The following is a 6,983-nucleotide window of genomic DNA, read 5'->3' on the forward strand; positions in this document are numbered from 1 at the left end:
GAGTCGATCAACACAGTCCTGGATCCTTCGCTGTAAAGTCACTGAAAAAGAAACACAAGAATTACAAGTTCTCAAAATTGCTCCTTGTTCCGTCGAGGGCTCACGAGCAATGAGTGGGTGCAGCCTTCTAAGCACAGGAACAAGAGGACGCTTCTTCGGATTCCCGTTCTATTTATTCTTCTTCGGGGGGGCGTGTACCCTCCCCCGGTACGCCTACTGGGCGTGGCCATCGGTGTAGGTGTCTAGGACAACCCCTCCTGGGCCGGAAAAAGGCGCGCCCCGGCTACGCCGCTTTGGGCATACCAGCCGAGACACGCCCCCGCCCAAAATGGTTTCCCGGGAGGATCGGGGCACCCAACCATGCGTTCGGGGGGACCGAGTGGTCGCCCCTTTCCATTACTCGTCCTCAGGTTCTGTTTTTATACACCTCCTAATAGGTTGTTGAGGGTTGGATCCGTTGCACCTGTGATCTCACCTCTTGTTGTGGGCTGTGTTTGAAATTCGGCCATCTTTCAATGTTTCAGTCTGGCTTCCGTCGTATTAGTCACTCGTACTTAATTTATTAACCTGGGTGCCCATTATGCTGTTTCTTACTACCACTCGAGTTGTGACTATTTAAAAGTATGTTTATGTACTATTTTTACCGATATTCGGCAGTTGAGCCCGATGTACAATAGTATTTCAGGATTCGGGTGAGATTTGTGGCGGCCTACTTTTAGTATTGTTTATCAATCCACAAAGCACGTTTATGTGGCGGCCATCTTAAGCTGGCTATCGGACGGCTTGTGTTTAATGTGCCTGTTCATTTCATCCTCGTTCTGTTTTGTTATTAAATCGGTACAAGTGTGTTATTGTTGCCACTTTCTAATATTTTTGTCCTGATTTCATTTGGACTTACCGGACTCGTGTCACATTTACAACGGTCGTCTTTTTGTATTGTATGCCCGTCCGCAACTCGTGTTTTGGGCGTCGGACATTTTGGAATGGTTTTAAGGGCATGTGTATTACTAGGCAACTTCTTTTTAACCTAATTGTTTTTTATTTTGGGTCACTGTTTCATCCCTCAATCTACGTTTTTAAACATCAATTATTTCCAGTTTGCACCCGTAGTTATTTAAGAATGGGCAAACATCTTCCGTTGGCCAATCCGATGGTTTGTCTCCTGTCTAGGGCCCGCGTTTAAACGTCGTACATTGTAAGCTGGTTTAGAGGGCATGGGTTTCCATAAACAACTGCTTTTTAACCTAATTGTTTTTCGTTTTTGGTCACTGTTTTACCACTCATTATGCATTTTTAAGCATGAAATTATTTTCAGTTTACATACACAGTTATTTCAAAATGAAACAAACACCTTCCATTGGCACATACGATGGTTTACATCCTGGCCTATGTAGTGTTTGTATAAGGTTTTACAGCATGTTTATTATTACCTCCTTTCAGGATTAGACGATTCTGTCCCACTCTTCTTGACTGTTTAGTCCACTCCTGAAGGTGTCAAATTTAGACATATAATATTGCTCTCTCTTTTTCCGCTTTGCATCTAAATTCTATTGTGCGAAGCTGAAATCATGTTTCAAAATGCTTGATGCTGATCTATCCTGTTGAAATTGTAAATTTGTCGATCTTGATACAACCCTATATACAACTGAGTGTGTCACCACTTTTTCTCTGAAACGGATCCCCAAGAGACTGCAGTCCCTTTCAATTCTTTGCCACAAGATGCAAGGTTTGCGTTTGTGGTTCTCTTCCAGGGGATCCTCATCAATAGTCATAAGCATTAGAATATTCCCGCCCATGCGCGGGAGCCCGGAAACATTATATTATATGTGCCCCACATATATATATCCATAAACATATATATATATATATATATATATATATATATATATATATATATATATATATATATATATATATATATATATATATATATATATTCACTGAAAAAACCATAGGTTATAGACCATATATAGTTAGGAATTGGCATTTACAAAACCTTATTTTACTCACACAAAACCATTGAAATTCGCATATATAGTTAGTTGCACTAACTATATATCGCGCACCCGCAATCCACTGCTGATGATGTCACATATTACATCATTCATGACATGGTCAGTGACATCACTGATGACATCACTGATGACATCTCAAATGACATCACTGATGACATCACTGATGACATCTCAAATGACATCACTGATGACATCACTGATGACATCTCAAATGACATCACTGATGACATCTCATGTGACATTACTGATCACATCACTGATGATATCATTCATGTGATAATACGATGAACCTCTTCAGACTCTAATATAACCTTAGATACAATCAGTGTAAACAGACACTCACAGACTGTCACTCAACATGGAGTTACTCACACACCTAGTCAGTCATGCAAAGAATCAATCACACCTCCATTTCCTCAACTATACAGTTATACACACCTTACTTATTCAAACATATACTAACACATATTTACTCTCTTATACAATCCCTGATACAAGTTCACAATGATCCATACAGCCACTCACACATTCAATAGCTCTTATGCACAGTTATTTATATATGTCAACTCTCACATGTACTGTGTTTTACATATGTACTTACTTCGACATGTAGCACTGGGATATCCATCCACTCATCAATACACTCATGCACACAGTCAACCGCCCATACAGCTGTTTCCACATGCACTTTTGAACCCATACATCTAGTGAATCAACTGCTCACACATCTATGCACAGAGTCATACACCTCCCAGCCACCCACACACACACTCAGTCTCCCATACAAATACTTGGGCAACCAATCAATAACTCATATAGTTACTCATATAGCTACTGATCAACACATGCAGCAGTTTACAGAACAACAGACATAATGATGCACACATTAAGACAGTTTAGTCACTAACCCATGCACTCAGTGAGAAACATTTAATCACTCACTCATACAGTCAGTCATGCACCTACTAAATCCATCATCCAGACACTTATACATCCACTCATTCTTCAATATGTAAGACATATTTTAACTTTACAGACACATACAGTCACTGGATGTTGTCATCAGTGATGTCATCAGTGATGTCATTTGAGATGTCATCAGTGATGTCATCAGTGATGTCACTGACCATGTCATGAATGATGTAATATGTGACATCATCAGCAGTGGATTGCGGGTGCGCGATATATAGTTAGTGCAACTAACTATATATGCGAATTTCAATGGTTTTGTGTGAGTAAAATAAGATTTTGTAAATGCCAATTCCTAACTATATATGGTCTTTAACCTATGGTTTTTTCAGTGAATTTTCAAGGTTTTGTAAATGCTAATTCCTAACTATATATGGTCTATAACCTATGGTTTTTTCAGTGAATATATATATATATATATATATATATATATATATATATATATATATATATATATATATATATCATTTCTATGGCAAAATGAAACCCCTCATTTTGTTCCTTTTCAAATTAAATGTATTAAGTGTTACCACTTTATTCCAATCAAGATGACTTCAGGTGTGCCATACTTTTGTCATAAGTAAGACTGTTAGCGTTCTAGTTGTTCTTTAGAACACTATGGGACATTCTGTCATTGGGCTATAGTTGGGCTACATCTGGCTGATATTTGGGCTACATTTGGGCTCTTTTGTCTCTGGTGGCCATCTTGGGAGACTGCATATCAGAATTATTTTAATGAAATATAAGAGGATTTGAGAAGTCACTCAAAATGTGCCCTAATTTTTCTTTCTTCAGCAATAATCATAATTTCCATGGCAAAATGAACCCCCTCATTTTGTTCCTTTGCAAATTAAATGTTTGAAGTGTTAACACTTTAGTCCAATCAAGATGACTTCAGGTGTGCCATACTTTTGTCATAAGTAAGACTGTTAGCGCTCTAGTTGTTCTTTAGGACATTCTGGGACATTCTGTCATTGGGCTATAGTTGGGCTACATCTGGCTGATATTTGGGCTACATTTGGTTTTTTTTGTCTCTGGTGGCCATCTTTGGGCTACATTGGGCTACATTGGGCTACATTTGGGCTCAAACATATATATAGCCCAATGTAGCCCAATATATATTTTTCAAAGTTAATTTTTGGAAAAACCACTGGAGCATATATCTTGAGACATAGCAAAGGCACATCGGGGTACCAGTCCCTACAATTTTGCCAAGTTTGGTGGAAATCCATTCAGCCGTTCGGGCTAAAAGTGAGTCCAACCGCCCTATGGAAAACTCAATGTTAAAAACACGTTTTGGGACCCCCCTTTTTTCTCGGCCCCCGCTTGACAAAACCCCCCCAAACTTTCAGGGGACGCTCAGAAACAAAAGGTGCCATTTTCCTGAAAATTTCAGCCAATTCCGTCCATCAACGCCAAAGTTATTCAACATAGAATTTTCAGAAATCCCTATTAAAAAAAATCCTAACTATATATACCTACTGGCGGCCGCCAGTAGTTTATATATATATATATATATATATATATATATATATATATATACATATATATAAATAAGCAATTGCAGCCCAATAAACACCCGAGCTGAATTATACTGTAAAGAATTTCCATAAATCATGAACAAACATGCATTATAAACATGAGAGACAACAACAGTATTGTTTCAGAACTGTTTTAATGCTCAGAAAGCAGTGGAAATTCTCATGAACCCCTGAAAGCATAGGAAGCTCCCAGGCTGCATTGCAAAACCACAGTCTAAAAAGACTGAAAAGCTAACCTGCATCAACATGAAGCAAACTGACACTGTGCCTTTAAGGCACCCATGACCCCCAGCTTCCCATCATGCCTCAGGGGTGACAGTTAGGTCAGTTGTTCTTTCCGGCTCCTTCAGGAAGGACCCTGGTAACTCAGCTCCACTCTTTTATGGCTTTTTGTCAGAAAATTCCTTCATTATTCTGATTTTTTTACTTACTTTGACATTTTACATCATGTCAAGTAAGTATCTGTCTTTATTGGCAGTTTTTTTGAGGCATTTTCTCTCAAAATGCCCTCACTCTTTGATAACTGCCCTTCTTGTGGCAACAAGAAGGCTAAAACAGACAGTCATGATGTCTGTATACTTTGTTTGCCTGAGCATCATGACCCAAAGGGACAAGTCTTAACGTCCTTCAGCTTCAGCGTCGGGCTCGGCGCTGAAGAATCAACTACCAGTGGGTCATTTATCGAAAAAACGACCGTCGACGGCGGGCTCGCCGTCGAAAAGAAAATCAGGTTCGTCGCCAACGTCGAGGATTCCAGCTCCGTCGTCGAAATCCCCTCCGTCGTCGTCAACCAGGCGGCGATCGGCGTCGAGGGAGGTCACTCCTCCGCCATCGTCAACAGGGCGTCGATCGGCGTCGAGAAAAGTGACTCCTCCGCCGTTGTCAACTAGGCGACGATCGGCGTCGAGGACCATCACCCCTCCGCCATCGTCAACTCGCCCACGATTGGCGTCGAGGACGAAGACCCCTCTGCCGTCATCAACCCGGCGACGATCGGCATTGAGGGACATTACACCTCCGCCGTCGTCATCCAGACGACGATCGGCGTCGAGAAGTGTGACCCCTCCGCCGTCGTCAACAAGGCGACGATCGGCATCGAGGCCCAAGATCCCTCCGCCTTCGACAACCAGACGTCGATCGGCGTCGAGGAGACGATCTTCGTCGGTGTCTCATCGGTGCTCAGCGAGGAGGGTGGCCAATGCACCTCCGCCGTCGTCGCATAGACATGTGACGTTGAGAGAGGAAGCTCCGTCGCCGGCTGGTCATCGCCGTTCGACGTCGAGGGACCATCATTCCTCGCATCGCTCGCCGTCGAGACACTCGACGCCGAGATTACTTGCTCCGTCGACGCCCCAGAGATTTCCGACGTCAAGAAAAGAGGTTTCATCGTCGGCAGTGCAACGCTGTTCGACGCCGAGAGACCAGCGTTCGTCGACGTCGAGGCATTCAATGTCAGAACACCCGACGTCGAGGCCACATGAAAGGGCTGATTCGACGGCAAGGGGCTCTGTGATTATGGTGGCTGAATCAGCTTCGCGCGACTCCTCTTCATCTTCTGGCTCCTCAAAATCACCCTCCAGGTCCAGAAGTCTGGTTCGTTAAACACCTTTATGACGGACAGATCCTTCTTTGGAGGGGGTGAGGTTGTCCCCCAGATGGTACCAACCTTTGGATCGTTGGCGAGACTCAGGGGCTGCCAAGCGGATATGAGAGTACGCTAGTCCCGAACACAGGTCTCCACTCCAAAGACTGTTGGCGGAAGTGGACAGACGCAGCCCTCCCAGGCGCCAAGTTGAAAGATCGCCTGTGTTGAGGCCATCCAGGTCTCGTTCTCCCAGAAGGGAAGAGCCGGCCAGATCTCGTTCTCCCAGAAGGGAAGATCCAGCCAGATCTCGTTCTTCAAGAAGAGAAGAGCGTCCAAGAAGATCGCGTGAAAGGAGGCATGGCTCTCATCACAGAAGTCGAAGAACTCCATCATCTTCTTCTTCTTCTTCCTCAACCCGATCTTCCAGGAGAAATTATTCTCCCACACTGACAGATAGTCCTATCTCCAGTGGACGACATCAACACGTATCTAGATGTCTTGCAGAGAAGGGCTAAGACACTGAACATTGAAATGTCTGTCCCCCAAGTGGCAACGATAGTGATTTTTGAAACGTTGCATCAAAAATCTGTTTCACGTCCATTACTACCCTTGGTTCCGGGTATTATGGATCCTGTTAATGGAGTTTTTCTAACTCCAGCGACTATTAAGGCGGTGCCGGCTCGCATACAGAAAAAATACAAGCCAGCTGACTCCGACCCAGTCTTTGTGAAGGCTGACCCTCCAGCAGACATTGTGATTGTAGCGGCGGCTCGGAAGACACATGCAGTGTCAGCCTCTTCCTCAGTGCCACCAAAGACAGCAAATCACAGGACTCGTGGGGTCGAAAAGTATGTAATTCAACCTCTTCTTCTC

Source organism: Lissotriton vulgaris, chromosome 5, assembly GCF_964263255.1.
Source record: "Lissotriton vulgaris chromosome 5, aLisVul1.2, whole genome shotgun sequence".
In the NCBI taxonomy this organism is placed as follows: Eukaryota; Metazoa; Chordata; class Amphibia; order Caudata; family Salamandridae; genus Lissotriton; species Lissotriton vulgaris.